This window comes from Eschrichtius robustus, chromosome 13, assembly GCF_028021215.1.
Source record: "Eschrichtius robustus isolate mEscRob2 chromosome 13, mEscRob2.pri, whole genome shotgun sequence".
In the NCBI taxonomy this organism is placed as follows: domain Eukaryota; kingdom Metazoa; phylum Chordata; class Mammalia; order Artiodactyla; family Eschrichtiidae; genus Eschrichtius; species Eschrichtius robustus.
Window position 1 is genome coordinate 51,544,221 of NC_090836.1, and position 21,603 is coordinate 51,565,823.

At 38.7% G+C, this 21,603-nt stretch overlaps 1 protein-coding gene across 10 annotated transcripts in view; it reads right to left on the minus strand.

Annotated features, from left to right (window-relative positions):
- The window catches only part of TAFA2 (TAFA chemokine like family member 2), a 537,069-nt gene that overhangs the window by 235,062 nt on the left and 280,404 nt on the right, over positions 1-21,603 (minus strand). For 2 of the 10 annotated variants that reach the window (XM_068561747.1, XM_068561751.1), the window contains exon 2: positions 4,085-4,164. The exons of the other annotated variants lie outside the window; for them this stretch is intronic. The gene's annotated coding sequence lies outside the window, so the exon portion shown is untranslated. The remainder of the gene's footprint in view (positions 1-4,084; positions 4,165-21,603) is intronic. 10 annotated transcript variants of the gene reach the window in all.

Below are 21,603 nucleotides of genomic sequence, written 5' to 3' on the forward strand. Positions count from 1 at the left end.
TTGCTACTGGGTTGTTTAGGTGCCTGGAAGGCTGAGAAGCAATGGGGAGATAAGTCACATCACAAACTATAGAGTTACATCAGGTGCTACCTGCCTGCCTTTACATTTTGAAAATCTAAGACTCTAAAAATACACTGAACATAAGAAAGAGATTGTAATACTGTTTTTCAGATGGTCAAGCAAACTTTAGCTAAAGCTACAACTGTAGTGGCTAAAATAAACCCCTGGTATTCGTAATGTCTAGTAAAAGCTAGGCTCTGTATGTGGTGAAAAACTGTCTAAAGGAAGTAAGGAAATCTGCCTTAAACAGCACGCTGGGATTACCACCACTTGTGCAGCCTGAAGATAAAGGGATCCTGACGGCCAAGTATTTTCCACTGTCTGCCTCCACAAATTGATCCTGCTTCTGCAGTTGGAACTCTCAGGCCCCTAACTCACAGAATGTTAGAAATAAAAGGGGTCCCAGCAAACACGTATACCTCCCTTGTGTTACAAAGGAAAAAAGCTGAGACCCGAGAGAACTGAAGCTACTTCAGGCCACATAACCAGAGTTATGTCCAGACCACTTTCTTATTATCACCTTACCATGTCACTGCTGTCCCAATTTTGTCATCCAGCACTACCTCTCAACAGTCCTTCAACAATTCTCCTACTTCAAAATAAGCCACAACCCTAGGATCCTGACTATAGAATCACCAACCCAGTTTCAAATGCTGGAATTATCCAATGAGGCATACCTCTGGTGACATATTTAAGAGCATTTAAAAATCAAAATGAAGTGAGGTTCATGAAGGTTCAGGCATCCAAACTGGAGCCAGGTGGCCATTGTGGATATGGTTTCAGACATGTTTCTGCATCGCTGAGAACTTGAATTTTTTGAACTGTATCAAACTCAAGGACACTATCAGCCATTTTCAAAACAGTATTTACTAGCAGCTGCTACCTGCAACCTTGTAGTTTCAAAGCCCTCCCCCCCTCAAATCTTCACAATTACGTAACCTTTTCAAATCCCAACAAATCCTTTCTTAGCAAGTACGCTTACTTTTTGCCAGCTCCAATCCTAATTCTTGACAAACAATTTACGTAAGCTTGCAGGTTTTTTGCCTTTATAAGTTCCCTCCATCTTGCGGTCTGGCAGCACAGGATTCAAGTACTCCTTGGATCTGTGTCTCCTGGGCTACAGCCCTAACAAACCCCAAATAAATGCTTTCCCCGCCCCCCAACCAGGTCTCCATTCTTGGAATTCATGGTTAACTCCTCTGCCAAACTAATCACTATTTGCACCTATTACAGAAATTAGTTGGTCTTAACGTTTAAGGCTTCAATCAGATTTCTGTAAGCTGCAATATTTACCTCATAAGAAGAAAAAATAAGTTAAATATAGCTTAACTAATACACACTTGAGAAAAAATGCAAAGGATTTTAAGTAATGTAATAACCCAAGAAGGCCAAACCCAGAGTAGCAATTTGACTTCTTCCTGGTGTTACTGGTGGCTGAGTGGTGAGGAAAATGGATTGACAATGAAAATGTTTCTCAGCTCTCCTGCCACATTTTTCCCCACTTCCTTCTTTGTGCACACATGACTAGTCTCAAGTCTCTGCAAATGCTACCATCTATCTAGGTGATGACTGACAGGAAGGCAGACAGATGGAGCCATGACAGATACCTGTGCTGCCCATTTTCCACCAGAGACTCTCTAAGGCAACAATGCCCAAGCTGTCAATCTATATTTCAGTGCTTTCATTAGATAATCATTTTTCTCTATTAGGTAATAATGAAGAAGACGTTCAGTGGAAAAAAAAAAAAGGGACTATAAAAAATATTAAATACTAAAGGTTTATATCATTTTTTTCCACCTTCAGTTTGCTTTGCATGTCCCTTTCTGAAGTTTTATATTTTTATTCCTTGTTCTTGTGGTCAAGTTTCTTAAGTCTCTTTTTTTTTTTTAATTGACTCAAATTAATTTATTCTTCCCTAGATTTCCAGTTGCTAAATCCTTATCTTCCTGGGATCAAACCAAAAACTCCAAGAACTGACAAAGACAAGCCCACTGGAAACAGAAAGGCTTTCAGAAACACAATACTTACACTCTGCTATTTACAGAATATTTCTACATACATATATTTGTCGATTGAAAAAAAAAAAAAAAAAAAGCACAACCTGAAAGTTGAAAATTATGTTTTACTTGTCAGACTTTCTGAGGACTTCAAGCCTGGGAGGCAGCCTCTCAGAATAGCCCTGAGGGACTTGTCTGAAGAGGTTAGGGAGGAGCCAGCATATACAGGGGTTTTTCCAGCAAAGACCAGGTAGTTGGAACATCAAAAGATTACTGTTAATTAAAGACAAGCAGACATCTCAAGTTAATGAGACTTGTCTATGTTTGGAAAGATGCAAGAGTCTGGCTCACTGACATCATTCCTTTGATATACACCTTAGCTATCTAGAGCCTGCATCCTGTTCTTTCCCATCCTGAGTTCCCTCAGGGCTCACTGTGGGGGGTGAGGGGAGGCAGCTTTAGTGGCCTGATGGCTGCAACATCCTTTGTTCACTGATATGGCTGGCAACATTTTTTCATTCACATATTCATTTATCTACACCATGATTTTGTAATGGAACAAGACCCTATTCACATATTCATTTATCTACACCATGATTTTGTAATGGAACAAGACCCTATGGGGCCTTCCTGGCACAGACCCCCTCCCCCATATCCTCTGCTTTAGCTCCTTTCTGAAGTACCTAGATAATAGTATATGATGCACATTTCCTGAGTTGTTTTACAGATGCCAAAATCTCCACCAAATTTAACTACTTAATGACCATGAGCATATAGCCCCCAGGCCTACTGGAGCCTAAGGATTGACAACGTTAACCCCTGTGACAGGGCCCTGTTACCTCACCATCAACCAACTGGAGAATTGTGTATGAGCTAATCCACATACCCTGAGACTTTCCTCCCTCACCTGGCCTTTAAAAATGCTTTCCTGAAACCCAATGGGGAGTTTGGGCTTTTTGATCATATCTGTCCCAGACTCTTTGTAGAGCACCTTATAATAAATGCTGCACTTTCCTTCACCACAATCAGTAGATTGGCTTTAGTGCTCGTGAGCAAGCAGACTCAGACCCAAGTTTGGTTCAGTAACAGTTTTCCAATTTGTTAATCTTTAGTATTCTTTTCATTGCCTTACAAATTGTATATCTAAAGCTACAGAGAATTTATGAGATATATGATAGTTTAAGAGAAATCATTTACATGTCCCAGAATCAGGCATACTCCCTAAGTAAGTTTCTATATATATTTGATTATTTATGTGGCCATAAAAAAGCCAAGTGTTTTTGGTTTTGCACCCAAGATGAACTTTTTTAGATCATTTCTCCTCCTTTATATTTTGTAAAAATAGAAAAATATGATCTGTTAAAATAGCCCAGAGAACCAAGACCAATTTTTAAATATGTCATTTTATTCTGACTGGCACAAGGTTATGTCTTTCACAAGTAATTTTACTTAAGTAATGTGAATTTTGAGAAAATGGTTACTATTACATGAATCTTCTGGAGCTATTTTACGTATGGATCTATACACAATTTCTGCTTAATTAAGTGGCCTTAAATTCTTGTTGGTTGGGTACTTAAATAGATTTAATACATGGCTTCTGTTTTCATTATTTTACAGTATTCCATGGGAAGGAATGAGATAGGAACAAAAATAAAGAGTAGATAAGGTAGACTATAAACCTCCGTGAGAAGTACAAACAAATTATTTTAGGAGTCCAAATGAGAGATAAAGAACATATCTGATGAAGGAGATAAGAAAGGTATTCACACAGGAGGTGATATTTTAAATGGACCTTGAAAGATAAAAAGAATTATGACAAGTGGAAATAGTACGAGGAAAGTTCTATATTAAAGACACAGTATAACTAAGGCAAAGAAGAGTTACACGTATTGGAAGAATTGAGCATACTGAGAGGGCTGGGGGGAAGAAGTTTAGCTAGAACACAGAGTACCAGGAGACTAGTATAAGACAAGTCTAGCTAGATTTGTACTTAATTTAGTAGTCAATAATAAAGCACAAACACTTACCCAAAACAAAACTATAGAGTGTCTCTTCATCCCATCTCCTGTTCATGTTTATCATTTCTCCATGAAGCAATAAGTCTCTTCTGGAGGTTAGAGAAACACTAAATAAAGATTTCGCTACTCCAGTGTCCTGAGAACCCATTGCCCCCACCTGAAAGCACTATGCAAAGGCACTGTATGTTTGCACTTTCCAAAGAAAAAATGACACTCCCCTTAGAAAAAGTCCTGTAACTTTGTATTACTACCATCCACCTAGTCTGTATTTTTCAGGTGGTTATTTCAGTTGAATTATAGGTCTTTGTAACAAGAAGTTAAAGGCAAAAGATGCTAATCTATTGGAAAACAGGTACAAATTAGCACTGGCTTTCAAGTCAGGAAAATAGTTGAGTAACAGTAACTCAGAAAAGGTGTAATTTCAACGAAGTTACACTGTAGGATAAGAACAAATGAAATGCTGCTATGTTCAGCTTTTCCCTGAGACTAATAACTACTGCCAATCACTCACTGAAAAATTCACATTTCTTACAGCTTCCATCATTATTTATTTGCTACATCTCTGTGGGATTTTAGCCTACACACACACACACACAAATGTGTATGATTAATAAGCAGTGACTTCGACTAGTAAGTTATTTGTTAGTAACACACAGGATATAACAGCTTCATGACTTCTGTAATACTGGGGGAGCCTGCGTCAGTGTCTTCCTCAGCAAAACATGAGGGCACAGTTGGACAAATGTAGTACTGAAACAGGAGGGAAAGGAGCAGGACACAACCTTTAAAAGAATGACATAGCCATTGAGGATACGACATAAACTGGTTAGAACCAACTAGGTCCAAGATGGCAGAAGATTTGACTTCCAGTAGACCTTGAGCCTCATTATATGCTAATTGTAATTCACTAGCATATGCTAAATGACACACCCACAGGTGCCACGACAGTTCCAAGGCTGACCATAAGAGGACAAAAAATGGGCTGTGGCCCAAATCCTGGAAATCCCTGCCCCTTCCCTGAAATAATTGGAATAATCATCCCACTTAGTAGCCTATGAAATTACCCAGCCCATAAAAACTAACCACCCCATATTACGGGTCGGCTCTCACTTTCCCAGACGACCCCACGCCCTAGAGCCATTCTAGCCTTTTGAGACAGACTGCATTCTGTCTATGGAATGTGTACCCCTCTAAATAAACCACTTCTTACCTATCATTTTGTCTCTCATTGGATTCTTTCTGCGATGAGACATAAAGAACTTGAGCTTCATTAAGTCCTGAGCCAAGGTGTGTGATTTCAATTAAAAGACAATGGGTTCAAGTCCCAGTCTGAGTTGTGTGGTTTCAATACCACAGAAAGTCATATGTCACAGAGACACAGAGAGGACAAAGTGTGACAAAATCAGTCACAGAAATAGGTATTTCACTGATAAGTCACTACATGAGCATTTTTGAAAAGCATATTAACAAAGGTCGTACTTTCTTAGATCTACCATTACCTGAACTTACTTAGAAATAAAGGTTTAGAAATTAGTTTAACGAAGACGCTGAAGTTAAAGTATGAATTTAAAGCAACTGCAGAGCTACTGATGGGAACTAATACGGGTTTTCGAAAAGTCCCCTCAAGATTCTAGAGAGAACATTTATTTTACTTTTTTTTTTGGTGAGGTGGAAAGGGAGAGTGGAATACCACTTAGGTAGCATTTGGAGTTTGTAATACATAAATCTAAATTCAAGTTAATTGCTTAGAAAACAAGAGGCATCTCATAGTATAGGTTAGACCATGGTCAATCAATATTTTTCCTATGTGTGTCCTACTTTAACCCTATAAATTTTTTTTTCTTTTTCCTTTTTGGGTCCTGATGAAAGGACAGGTAGAGGATAGGTTGGGACGCCCAGAGGATCAAAAACAACTCAGAAAACCACTTAATCAGGTGGAAACACTGCAGCCGTGATCAATCTTCCCAAAGGAAGCCCAATCTCCCAGGATCTTGCAAAATTACAGGGGCCCAGCAGGGGAGTCATCAGACGAGAAACAGCTGGGTGTGTGGGTGGGGCCAGAGGCCCCTCTTCACAGAATCATCTGGAAAGCATCTGGCTCATACCACCTTTCATGCACACACCAATCCTCCTCCATGCCCCCACTTCAACACTCCTCACCCCCACATCAAAGTCAGTGCGGAGGGGCCTCGCCCCAGAGGACAGGCCAGATGCGTGAAAGGGCTGTGATCTGAACGCTTAGCCGGAGAAGAAGTGCCCAAGGCCAGAACTGGGGGTGAACTGCGCATGCGTAAACTGAAAATCTACAGCCTTCCAGGAGCCAGAAGAGCCCCAGAGCAGCCACAAGGGCTTCTGGCCCAGAACCCTGGGGCCCCAAAGCTACGTCTGCCAAGGTCCAAGGCCACAGCAGCCTGAATGCGCCGTTCCATTGCACATCCTCATGGCCAGCTGTTCCTCCCAGCATCTGTGAGGTGTCTAAACCAAAGAGACCGTGGCTGCCTGTTCCTCCAGCCTTACCCCTGAAGAGCAGCCTCGGGGCATTAGTCTCTCCTTCTGACCCAGCTCATCTATTAGCATGTGTTCCCCTTTGGTGGGGGAACTCTATGGACAAAATACCTTTGGTAATGCTGCTTGGAGATATATAGGTGGGGTGCATTGAGCTGAAAAGACAATATGATTTTGGTGAGGAAAGTAGACAGAGAAGATAATCAGCAACCTTTCTAAAACTCTGTCCAAATGGTGCTTAATTCTCTTTGGCTTAGCTACTTACTACAGTGTTAAATGTAATTTCAATTTGGTGCAAAAAGGGAAACTCGTGTACATAAATGATGCTAGGCAACTTTTAGTATTAGAAAGTAGGACAAAAAAAAAAAATCTCTAGCTATTACATTACCACACAGATATTTCCACTTGAATTTTTTTTCTGGAGCAAGCCTTATTTCAGGGTTCGTTGACCTACATGAAATCATTAAACCACAGAAAAGATTTATTAACTTGAAGTCTTCATTTATTTTATAGCTCTAAGAAGCTCACAAGTACCAGGGTAATATAACCTTCCCTGAATACATACACATCATCATTCCAGTAAAGGTTATATTGAGGGTCTCGATGTAGTAGATTACAGTACCTGGAAATAATATTAGTTTTACTAAAAATAGTGTCTTAAATTCCACATATTATTAGAGTAATAAAATATCTGGATTATGACCTTACTAGCTGATAGTCATTGCTTAATTTAGAGAAAGTATTAACATAGATTGGTTGTGCACACATGTTAACTATATTATTTAGACAAAAAAACAAAGTACAATATTACCCTATATTTACCTTCATACAATAGATGTTACTAGAAAGATTAAATTTAATCAAAATGTGTATCAAATTAACTTTAAATTTAATATATAGTGAAGAGGAGGGTTGAGTTTTTCTGGAAGGGACTACAAAATTGGAAATCCACTGACTTCACAAACTGCTTAATTTACAGCGTTGCATGGTTCTCACACTGGACATTGGAGTAGTACATATGGTGACTGAACCATGAATCAAGCAAGCACATATGCTGATTTTATTTATATCAGTTTTCCTGGTGCCAGGAAGCCCTCATAAGGTCCCAAATTTAATGATATAATTTTAGTGATTTTAAAATTTAAATAGCTCAATAATATATACAAATATTTTACTTTAGTCTCAATCACAATTTCTCTGTTAAGATGAGAACATGAGACTTAGTGGCAGACATTAACACATGAATAACAATGATCAGAAAGCTAGGTTCTAGTAGCCTACTAATTTATGAAGGGTAGCTAGTTAGATTTTTTTAAAAATTGTTTTTGTCCTGTACTTGCTAAAGATTTTCAGGAACCCCTGTCAGGGTCAAAGGACTCCATTTTATTGCAGTCTGTCTCAGTAGATTCTTTTATAAAGTAAAGAATTCTTTAGCAATGTACCCCTTTATTGGATTTATACATGCTCATTTTCAACAACTAATATGTCTTCAATAGAGACAAATACGTGTCTTTTGTAGGTGCATTAAAGATTTCACTGACAAAGTAAAATTAAACAATTCTTTCACAATCATGTTTCTTCCCTTCCTCCATCTTCTTGAAATCCAAAAAGAGGAAGGAAAACACACAGTAATATTGGTTTGCTGACTCTTTGCCTTGAAATGCCAATTTTTTGAGAAATTAAGAGGGATAAAATGACTACATTTTCAGTATACATAATGATACCTGAAAATGTAGTTGGGTTTTTTTATTAAGAATCTGAAGTTTTGTTTTCACAGAAAACCAGATGGTGTGTTTTTGGTTTGGGGGTGGTAGTGAAATTTTGTTTTGTCTGTTGTTGTTGTTTTTTAAAAACAGGTGTGACATTTTCTCCAGCTACTGTATTAGCATATTTAATTGCTAAGTTCACAGGCAGTCATCTCAATTCTTTTACCAGCAGATGGTGAAAGTGATTTTAAAAGAGGAGTAAGGATTTTTCAAAAAACATTTCAGAACAGTATGAGATCTGCTTTCCTCAATGGGTGTGACAACCTCTGATGAGCACTAATGGAAATCACATAACAGCATCTACAGTGCATTTGCCTTTAATTACTTGACAGTTACCCAGATTCTGTGAAATTACTCACACATTATCTAACAAAGCATTATGTACTTTCAGTAACTTTCTTCAAATCATTTTACAACCATTAGCTAATTAAACTTCACAATACTCCTGCAAAATATGTAGGTAGAAAGTTTTATAAGCTTTATGTTACTGAATTCCCAGGTATATCACTGACAGAGATGGAAGTTAAATGTAAAAGTCCCAAACTCACAAGGATTTATATACTTCACGTCACATTTGCTCCTCAAATATAAATAAATGACTAGTGTTTAGAATAAGACATTTGGTATCTCAGGCACTGTTAGTTGCTTCTCCACATCCATTCTTCTCTTCTTAGCTAACAGAATCCTTCTTCTGTACAGAGTGGCCATTGTTAAAGAAAAAATTATTCTGACATTTGTTCAAATAATAAGGAAGAGGTTATCCAAGACGATAGTAATAGGGATATTGCAACAGGAGACAGAGATCGGACTCAATTCCAAATACGGCAAAGACAGCTGGGGCTTTATAGGCAAAGAACAGAGTTGAGGGGGCCAGTGGATAAAAAATTATAGAGAGGAAACATCAAAGATAAGAGGATTCTTGCTAAACTAACCTAATAGGATTCTTGCTAAAGACAGGTCAAGGATTTGTACATCAAAGAGGGGGGATGAGGAATGTGATCAAATATCAAGGGTGGGGGAATTCTCACTAAAATGACTTAACAGGATTTATTGCTGACATTGGGCTGGGCAGGCTGAAAACAGGATGGGGGCCAAAGTCGAGGACTAGTCAAGAAGAGGGCTCAGAGCAGCCTAACTAAAGTTTGGTCAAAGAGTCTTTGTTACCATGTATTCAGCTAAAAGTTTAAATCTCCCTTGTTGCTGGGTATGACATGTTACATGGTTCTGAACAACAACACATAAAAGAAAGTCCACTGGAACGTTTTGGGACTGTTTTTACTTTTCAAATGTAGGCACTGCCTCCCTCTCCCACTTCTTTCTGAACACAATGAATCCTAATTGTGACCATGGGGATGAAAGCCACATGCTAAAGATGGTGGAACAGAAAGAAAGAGCCCAGGATATTGTTGAAAACATGTAACTTTTGAAGCAACTCTGGGCTGCTTCCTCCAGACTTCCTGTTATGTGAGAAATATTAAACCAGTATAGTCAGGTTTTCTGTAATTAACAGTGGAAAGCACCATGGAACAACTAAGCCTGTGCACCACAACTACTGAGCCTGCACTCTAGAGCCTGCGAGCCACAACTACTGAAACCCGAGAGCCTAGAGCCCGTGCTCCGCAACAAGAGAAGCCACCGCAATGAGAAGCCCGCGCACTGCGACGCAGAGTAGCCCCTGCTCGCCTCACCGAGAGAAAACCCGCGCGTAGCAACGAAGACCCAACGCAGCCAAAAATAAATAAATTAAATAAATACATTTATTAAAAAAAAAAAGTAGAAAGCAATCTTGGCTGAGACATTTGGCAAACATGATTCCCTTATTATATTAGAGTGTTCCTGGCAAAATTCTAAGTTCAGTTGGAAAGATAAAATTCAGAAGTTAATTCTTGAAAAATTAAATATTAAGAATGAATGAACCATAGACATCTCTTTCTTCAGCATTCATGCAATGCTTGTTTTGAGAATATGTTACCCAGGGGAGAAATCTGGGCTATGGGATATAAAGACTTGTAACCCAGTTTTTAAAAACTTAGCATGAGCTAATATAATCCATATGTAACAATAGGATTCCTGGTTAAGTAAAATAGAAAGTAATCGATTATTAAAATAGAAATCACAGCATTCTGAAGAGCCACAACGACACCTTAACTCTGTGGTTCTCTGAAAGATAATCTCTCCCCCTGGACAGCAGAGCACGTGGCTTCCAGGAGCGCAGAGACACTCGGCACATCTGGTCTGAGCTACAGCCTCCTCCAATGCCCCAGTGTTCCAAGCAAATATTTCCTACATGTGCTATGAGATGAAAAATATGGGAAACCCCTGCTTCAGAATAGTGATTCTTAACTGTGGCTTGAGTTTTGAGATGGATCACAAGTAATTCGTTACAAAAATAAAACATTAAAATTTATAAATGACTTCTTTTGCAAATGTAGGCAAATTCATAGTTACCTGTGAGTACCATTTCTCTCACTCACATTTTGATAATTTCTTCTTTAGTTTGCTAACACTTTTAATTATGCATACATACACACATATAAATGCATAAATGTGGCTCACACTTTTGGGAAGGGCAGTGTTCTTTTTATCATTTCCCTTTTTACTCAGCTTCCCACATCCCCTTACCCTTCACCCATCTCCTCCAGCCTCCATCTACAACAGCACCCCACCCTTGATCCTCAGCCGACCTAGGTGTGTATTCTTTCTTATTTTCTCACATAATCCTATACAGGCTTACATGTGCACACAAATATATGTACAGATACATATATACAATTTGCCTTTCATTGTTTTATCATAAATGAGCCATATTATTAAACTTCTCTTTTCTTAACACAATAATATCTCATGGAAATCTCTCCAAGTTATGACACTAATATTTTCTTTTTAATGGCTGCATAGTATTCCAAACTATACATACATACATATATATACATACATATATATATATGTGTGTATATATATATATATATATATATATGTTACTGATGGGTACTTTATTTTCTGATTTTCAACAGGACAAAATGCCTTAATAAATATTTACTTATAAGTAGGTGCTTTTAGGTGCTTTTATTTCTATGGTATAAATTCCCAACACTACAATTCTAATTTTTTTCAAACGACCTCTGAAGTGGCTATTTCCATCAGCAATATATGAATAACCTTTTTTTCTATATCCCTACCAATAATTTGTATTACTAGTCTCTCTCAAATTTTGCTATTCTAATATTTATGAAGTTATATCTCATTTTTACTTTCATTTCCACTTTTCTACATTTAGATTTGAGCATCCTTTCATATGTTTGTTGACCATTTGTATTTGCTCTTCTGTGAATCATATATTCATAATATTTTCCCATTTTTCTTGGGCTGTTTACCTTCGTCTTGCAAATTTTCTTAATTATATAAATATTAATCACCATGACTACATATATTTTCCAGGTCTATTGTGTGTTTATCAATTTTTTTTTTGTTTTCCATACATAGGTTTTCAATTTTTAAGTGATTAAATAAAACTTTTCGTTTTTCTTTGTACATAATGAGTAGGTTATTCATCTTGGTTAAGGAATTTTCCCTAACCCCTATATTTTTTGAGTCATTTATACATTTAACTTTTTACATCTTAATCTGTGTGAAATTTATTTTTGTATATGGTGTAAGAAAGGGATCCATTTTTATTCTCTTCCAGAAGAAACTGAAGCCACCTTGTTTGTGAACATTAATTCCTTATATTTACCATTTTCACTATTCTCTTCTTTTTTACTAATCCATTCATCTATTCTTATAATGATTTGATTACAGAGGGCTTATAGCAAGCTCTTTTATCTGATATGAAAAATGCCTCCATAGTCTTCTTTTTCACATTTTTATTGACTGTTCTCAACCATTTACTCTTCCATATGAACTATAAAATCATTTTATCCAGTTAAAAAAATTAATCTGTTGGGATTCCCGATGAAATTGTATTAAATATATATGTTAATTTGGGGAAAGTTGACATTTTCATTATATGCCTCACCCATCTAAGAATATGATATGCTTATTCCTTTATTCAAAGTTTGCTTTATGGTTTTAATTATATGTCATTATTTTGTTTGCATAGGTCTGCTACTCCTCTGGATAAATTTACTTCTAAGTATTTTACAATTTTGTCACTATTATAAAAGTTGTGTTTCTAGGTATCTCTTACTAGAATAAAGAAAATAAATTGATTACTTTTGTTTATGTGATGTATATTTCGCTAACTTACCAAATTCTATTATTAATTCTATGAGTTGCTTTTATTCAATATAAATATACATCTCAGATATATGCTTTATTAGTAGGAATAAAGTAGAACAACAATATGGGCCCTGAAATTGACCCTAGGATTATGTCCATCATATTATCATCAACCATTATGCCTTTGTGTGGAGGTGGAAGAACAGAATGTCTATCCTGAGATATCTAATAAATATATGGACTGAGTAAACAAATTTCATGTATTATTACTTGGTATCTACATAGTTCTTCTTCAGTCAGAAGTAGGCATTTCTGCTTTTTCTTTAAAGCCTTGAATTATCTCATAAATTTACAGTTTATCAAAAGTTTCAGTGCATTACTTTTTATCCAATAATAACATGGCTGGTTTGTGTGCTGGATTTGTTTTATTTAATTTTTAATTTCATATTTTTATTTTTAATTTCACATTTTAAATTTGGTATTTAAATAACTTGGTAATTTCATTCACCACTTTATGGGTGTAAATCTTAATAACTAAAATCTGTGTGTTGTTTTATACTATGATTCTATCTTCAATATCTTTCTCTAGAAAATATCTCTGGGTTCAATGCTCCTTCCTCTGTGCTGCAAAATCACTCTGCACACATCTCTAAATGGCAACAAGACAGCACAATAAGGTGCCCAGCCATTATATTGTGAATTCTTTAAGGACACAAGCTACATCCAATTATCATTGTATCTCCAATAACTAACACACTGCTGGGCACATTTTTGGTGCTAAATATGTCTGCTGAATAGAGTTTTATGGTTCACTAAATTTATATTGATTCATTTTATCTTCACAACTACCCTGTGAGAAATGCTTTATTATTAATCTCATTTCTCAGATGAAGAAATAGACTGAACAGCTCAGAGAGTGATTGTACAAGGACTGGAATCTGGTCTTCTAGTTCCCCCTCCCGTATACTCATTGCTGTTACCCACATGACCGGAAGTAGTGCATCCTCCAATTATAGAAATCAGTGTTTACCTATATAATCAATTGTATGATTCAGTCAATTATACATTTCCAGATATTTTAAAAATTATCCTTGTGCTTTTTTTAAATTATAGCCACTTAGTCCTGTTTAACCAAAAAAACCTTCCAATCTCAAACTTGCCTTGCTAAACATTTACAACATCTCATAAGCATGTACAACCTGATGAAAACAAAAAAAAACAGAACTCTTCTTTGCTCCTTTCTGTATTTGCTATCAACTTGGGCCTATAATTTTTACTTGGATATATATTCTCTGTCCAATATTAATGCTATGAAACCGTGATCATCTTGGCTGATGAGATAATATGGTTTCTAATCAAAATTTTACTCTAGAGTTAAACCTTCACTTCTGTTTTCTGGGAGCTTTCAGCTTGACATAACACCTTATATTCCATAGTGTTTTTACATAACTTTAATGTCAGTGGGGAAAACCCTCCTCCCCCTCATTTTACAGGTTAAGAAATTATGTTCTAAAGAGGATAAGGACCTCCTACTTATTAGGTCACAAAAGCAATGAATGGCAGTGTAGAGATACACAGCAGGTCCTATGACACAGCAGGTCCTATGACGGAGCTGGTCTTTTTACTTCTCCAGCCACGTAATTCAGTATATTTCAGGTTCTCCATGTGACTAGTTATTTTGTTTGTTTTAAAAATAAAGTCCTGGTCACCTTCTATGTTTGTCTCTATCTCTTCTATAGCATAAAATGCTTTGATTAGAAAGATTCCCCAAATTTATTTGGTTTTATCTTGTTACCTACTTGAAATAAGTAGGTCCAGTGTTTTCTCCACAAACAGAAGACAGCATTCAACTCCATTTTAATTTCAGAATACTTAAGCCCTCTAATGACAAAAAGCTTAGCTACTTACTGGTTTTTTCTTTCACTAGAATTCAATAATTTGAACTTTGCTGATTACAACAATACTTTCACTACTTTTATTGATTTACATTAAAACCCACCAAATGCTACATTCATTCTTCATTCATTCATTGTTTACTGTTAAAGATCATGTGTTTTACATTTAATATAGAACTTCCAGTAATTCCTGCTTAGCTTCATATTTTAACCCAAACTCCTGAAAAGTAATTTAAGTATCTGGTTCACAGCTTAATTCAAAACATAACTCAAGTAGAGTAAGTTATCTCCCTAAAATAGTTCTTATTTTATACATATAAGGTTGATCTGGTTATCTTTTCCTTAAACAGTGTTCTATTTAGTCACTGAGGAGCTGAAAAGTAGATAATTAAATGCTTGTAATTCTGAAAAATGCAGTCATGAGTGGATGGAGACCTGAGTCTTAAGATTTTTCTTCTAGCTTATTTGGTTTTTAAATTTTTTTTTAATCATTATATGTAGTCTATATTCAGATTTCTTTTCTTCAGATAACACACTCATAAAAATTCTTTATTAGAAAATCTTATCATTCCTTCCTTACTATATATTCCCAATACCATAATTTAGACTGTCATTTTAACCTAAATTTTTGTAAAACTCCCCCTCACTGTCTTTTTTCTCCCTTCCATGAGCTGCTCAGTTATGCTAAAGCTGAGCTCTCAGAATGCTTTAACCTCTCGGAGACCCCTGACACCTCAAATTTACCACATGCTAAATAACCCTCTCCCTCTACCATCCCCCTCCCCCCAATCTGCCGCTTCTCCACTGAGTCTTGGCATTACCAAGTTAGCAACAATGAGTCATCTCTGATTACTCCCCCTTCCTCATCCCACACTCTTCTTCATTCACTCATCCATTCACTAAACAAATATTTGACTCCCTAATTATGTATCAGAACAATGCTAGGTACTACTCATTTTGTTCTTTTTGCCAGATTTTTCTTTCTCTACTCACTTCTCTTCTCCTAATGTCAAAATTCTATTCATACTTCAGGACCCAAATGACATTTGCACTTCCTATATGAAACCTTCTCTAATTTCTCCCCATCCTCCCCCATAAGAACGGTTTTCTTATGTGCCCAAAGAATTATTAATTTACACTACTCTCACAACACTCAGTGCAGTTTGATTTGAATTAGAAAGTTATCTGTACCCTCTCCACTAGATTATAGTACCTCTAGAACAATAAAATGCTTTATATAATATTTAGGCTCCCATCAAGAAGTTAGTATAGAGGTTCAAAGGTTAAATAACAATGTTAGCAGAGCACAGTAACAGAATATTTGAGGAAAAGTCATACTTAAGAATCCACACAAGCAAGCAATCACTCGGGAGAGGGTAACTGGCAAGAATGGTCCCTCTCCTAGGAGGAAAGTGATGTCCTAGGCAGGTAACCAGGCAAGGACTCAATCAGGGAGCAAGGCAAAAGTTGATTTTAAACACTAGAGTCCAAGCAAGACTATATCAAACTAAAAGTCTTTTGCACAGCAAAGGAAACCATCAACAAAGTAAAAAGGCACCGTACAGAATGGGAGAAAATATTTGTAAACCGCATATCCAATAAGGGGTTAATATCCAAAATAAAGAAGTAATTCATACAACTCAATAGTAAAAAAATCAAATAATCTAATTTGAAAATGGACAAAGGACTTGAATAAACATTTTTCCAAAGACAACATGCAAATGGCCAACAGGTACATGAAAAGGTGTTCAACATCACTAACCATCAAGGAAAGGCAAAGCAAAACCACAATGAGATATCACCTCATACTTATTAGAATGGCTATTACCCAAAAGAAAGAACAAATGCGTGTGAGGATGCAGAGAAAAGAAAACATTTGTACACTGTTGGTGGGAATGTAAATTGGTGCAGCCACTATGGTAAAAAGTATGGGAGAAATACTTTTAATTGAGAAATTAAAAGTAGAACTACCATATGAGAGAGTTACCCCACTTCCACATATATATCCAAAAGAATTGAAATCAAGATCTGAGTGAGATATCAGTACTCTCATATTCATAGCAGCATTATTCACAATAGCCAATGTATGAAAACAACTGAAGTGTCCACTAATGAATCAATAAAGAAAATGTGGGTCTGTAAAAAGCTAAAACAAAGAGCTAGAATTTGGAGTCCTTAAAAGAAACCCTGGGGGGCAGGAGAGAAGATGGCGGAAGAGTAAGACGCAGAGATCACCTTCCTTCCCACAGATACAGTAGAAATACATCTACACGTGGAACTGCTCCTACAGAACACCCACTGAGCGCTGACAGAAAACGTCCGACCTCTAAACAGGCAAGAAACTCCCCCCGTACTTGGGTAGGGCAAAAGAAAAAAGAAATAACAGAGACAAAAGAATAGGGATGGCACCTGCACCAGTGGGAGGGAGCTGTGAAGGAGGAAAGATTTCCACGCACTAGGAAGCCCCTTCGCGGGCAGAGACTGCGGGTGGCAGAGGGGGGAAGCTTCGGAGCCACGGAGGAGAGCGCAGCCACAGGGGTGCGGAGGGCAAAGCGGAGAGATTCCTGCACAGAGGCTCGGCAACGAGCAGCACTCACCAGCCCGAGAGGCTTGTCTGCTCCCCCGCCGGGGCGGGCGGGGCTGGGAACTGAGGCTTGGGCTTCGGTCGGATCGCAGGGAGAGGACTGGGGTTGGCGGCGTAAACACAGCCTGAAGGGGTTAGTGCACCACAGCTAGCCGGGAGGGAGTCCGGGAAAAAGTCTGCAGCTGCCGAAGAGGCAAGAGACTTTTTCTTCCCTCTTTGTTTCCTGTTGCGCGAGGAGAGGGGATTCAGAGTGCCGCCTAAACGAACTCCAGAGACGGGCGCGAGCCGCGGCTAACAGCGCGGATCCCACAGCAACAGGGGCGCAGAGGGAAAAACGGAGAGATTCCCGCCCAGAGGCTCGGCGCCGAGCAGTGCTCACCAGCCCAAGAGCCTTGTCTGCTCACCCGCCGGGGCGGGCGGGGCTGGGAGCTGATGCTCAGCTTCGGTCGGATCGCAGGGAGAGGACTGGGGCTGGGGGCGTGAACACAGCCTGAAGGGGTTAGCGCACCACAGCTGGCTGGTAGGGAGTCCGGGAAAAAGTCTGCAGCTGCCGAAGAGGCAAGAGACTTTTTCTTGCCTCTTTGTTTCACGGCGCGCAGGGAGAGGGGATTCAGAGCGCCGCCTAAACAAGCTCCACAGACGGGCGCGAGCCGCAGCGATCAGCGTGGGCCCCAGAGACGGGCGTGAGACGCTGGGGCTGCTGCTGCCGCCTCCAAAAAGCCTGTGTGTGAGCACAGGTCACTCTCCACACCGCCCCTCCCGGGAGCCTGTGCAGCCCGCCACCGCCAGGCTCCCGTGATCCGGGGAAAAGTTCCCCGGGAGAACACACGGCGCACCTCAGGCTGCTGCAACGTCACGCCGGCCTCTGACGCCGCAGGCTCGCCCCGCCTCCTCTGTACCCCTCCCTCCCCGCGGCCTGGGTGAGCCAGAGCCCCCGAAGCAGCTGCTCCTTTAACCCCGTCCTGTCTGGGCGGGAAACAGACGCCCTCAGGTGACCTACACGCAGAGGCGGGTCCAAATCCAAAGCTGATCCCCAGGAGCTGTGCGAACAGAGAAGAGAAGGGGAAATCTCTCCCAGCAGCCTCAGAAGCAGCGGATTAAAACTCCACAAACAACTTGATGTGCCTGCATCTGTTGAATACCTGAATAGACAATGAATCATCCCAAATTCAGGAGGTGGACTTTCGGAGCAGGATATATTAATTTTTCCCCTTTTCCTTTTTTTTGTGAGTGTATATGTATATGCTTCTGGGTGAGATTTTGTCTGTATAGCTCTGCTTTATAATAGCTTTATTTTACTTCACTATATTATAGCCTCTTTCTTTCTTTCTTTCTATTTTTTCTCCCTTTTACTCTGAGCCGTGTGGACGAAAGGCTCTTGGTGCTCCCGCCAGGCATCAGGGCTGTGCCTCCGAGGTGGGAGAGCCAACTTCAGGACACTGGTCCACAAGAGACCTCCCAGCTCCACGTAATACCAAACGGCGAAAATCTCTCAGAGATCTCCATCTCAACATCAAGACCCAGCTTCACTCAACGACCAGCAAGCTACAGTGCTGGACACCCTATGCCAAACAACTAGCAAGACAGGAACACAGCCCCATCCATTAGCAGAGAGGCTGCCTAAAATCATAATAAGGCCACAGACACCCCAAAATACACCACCAGACGTGGACGTGCCCACCAGAAAGACAAGATCCAGACTCATCCACCAGAACTCAGGCACTAGTTCCCTCCACCAGGAAGCCTACACAACCCACTGAACCAACCTTAGCCACTGGGGACAGATACCAAAAACAATGGGAACTACGAACCTGCAGCCTGTGAAAAGGAGACCCCAAACACAGTAAGATAAGCAAAATGAGACGACAGAAAAACACACAGCAGATGAAGGAGCAGGGTCAAAACACGCCAGATTTAACAAATGAAGAGGAAATAGGTAGTCTACCTGAAAAAGAATTCAGAATAATGATAGTAAGGATGATCCAAAATCTTGGAAATAGAATAGACAAAATGCAAGAAACATTTAACAAGGACGTAGAAGAACTAAAGAGGAACCAAGCAATGATGAAAAACACAATAAATGAAATTAAAAATACTCTAGATGGGATCAATAGCAGAATAACTGAGGCAGAAGAAAGGATAAGTGACCTGGAAGATAAAATGGTGGAAATAACTACGGCAGAGCAGGATAAAGAAAAAAGAATGAAAAGAACTGAGGACAGTCTCAGAGACCTCTGGGACAACATTAAACGCACCAACATTCGAATTATAGGGGTCCCAGAAGAAGAAGAGAAAAAGAAAGGGACTGAGAAAATATTTGAAGAGATTATAGTTGAAAACTTCCCTAATATGGGAAAGGAAATAGTTAATCAAGTCCTGGAAGCACAGAGAGTCCCATACAGGATAAACCCAAGGAGAAACACGCCAAGACACATATTAATCAAACTGTCAAAAATTAAATATAAGGAAAACATATTAAAGGCAGCAAGGGAAAAACAGCAAATAACACACAAGGGAATCCCCATAAGGTTAACATCTGATCTTTCAGCAGAAACTCTGCAAGCCAGAAGGGAGTGGCAGGATATACTTAAAGTGATGAAGGAGAAAAACCTACAACCAAGATTACTCTACCCAGCAAGGATCTCATTCAGATGTGATGGAGAAATTAAAACCTTTACAGACAAGCAAAAGCTGAGAGAGTTCAGCACCACCATACCAGCTTTACAACAAATGCTAAGGGAACTTCTCTAGGCAAGAAACACAAGAGAAGGAAAACACCTACAATAACAAACCCAAAACATTTAAGAAAATGGGAATAGGAACATACATATCGATAATTACCTTGAATGTAAATGGATTAAATGCTCCCACCAAAAGACACAGGCTGGCTGAATGGATACAAAAACAAGACCCATATATATGCTGTCTACAAGAGACCCACTTCAGACCTAGAGACACATATAGACTGAAAGTGAGGGGATGGAAAAAGATATTCCATGCAAATGGAAATCAAAAGAAAGCTGGAGTAGCAATTCTCGTATCAGACAAAATAGACTTTAAAATAAAGACTATTACAAGAGACAAAGAAGGACACTACATAATGATCAAGGGATCGATCCAAGAGGAAGGTATAACAATTGTAAATATTTATGCACTCAACATAGGAGCACCTCAATACATAAGGCAAATACTAACAGCCATAAAAGGGGAAATCGACAGCAACACAATCATAGTAGGGGACTTTAACACCCCACTTTCACCAATGGACAGATCATCCAAAATGAAAATAAATAAGGAAACACAAGCTTTAAATGATACATTAAACAAGATGGACTTAATTGATATTTATAGGACATTCCACCCAAAAACAACAGAATACACATTTTTCTCAAGTGCTCATGGAACATTCTCCAGGATAGATCATATCTTGGGTCACAAATCAAGCCTTGGTAAATTTAAGAAAATTGAAATCGTATCAAGTATCTTTTCCGACCACAACGCTATGAGACTAGATATCAATTACAGGAAAAGATCTGTAAAAAATACAAACACATGGAGGCTACACAATACACTGCTTAATAACGAAGTGATCACTGAAGAAATCAAAGGGGAAATCAAAAAATACCTAGAAACAAATGACAATGGAGATACGACGACCCAAAACCTATGGGACGCAGCAAAAGCAGTGCTAAGAGGGAAGTTTATAGCAATACAAGCCTACCTCAAGAAACAGGAAACATCTCGAATAAACAACCTAACCTTGCACCTAAAGCAATTAGAGAAAGAAGAACAAAAAAACCCCAAAGCCAGCAGAAGGAAAGAAATTATAAAGATCAGGTCAGAAATAAATGAAAAAGAAATGAAGGAAACAATAGCAAAAATCAATGAAACTAAAAGCTGGTTCTTTGAGAAGATAAACAAAATTGATAAACCATTAGCCAGACTCATCAAGAGAAAAAGGGAGAAGACTCAAATCAATAGAATTAGAAATGAAAAAGGAGAAGTAACCACTGACACTGCAGAAATACAAAAGGTCATGAGAGATTACTACAAGCAACTCTATGCCAATAAAATGGACAACCTGGAAGAAATGGACAGAGTCTTAGAAATGCACAAACTGCCAAGACTGAACCAGGAAGAAATAGAAAATATGAACAGAACAATCACAAGCACTGAAATTGAAACTGTGATTAAAAACCTTCCAACAAACAAAAGCCCAGGACCAGATGGCTTCACAGGTGAATTCTATCAAACATTTAGAGAAGAGCTAACACCTATCCTTCTCAAACTCTTCCAAAATATTGCAGAGGGAGGAACACTCCCAAACTCATTCTACGAGGCCACCATCACCCTGATACCAAAACCAGACAAAGATGTCACAAAGAAAGAAAACTAGAAACCAATATCGCTGATGAACATAGATGCAAAAATCCTCAACAAAATACTAGCAAACAGAAGCCAACAGCACACTAAAAGGATCATACACCATGATCAAGTGGGGTTTATCCCAGGAATGCAAGGATTCTTCAATATACGCAAATCAATGTGATACACCATATT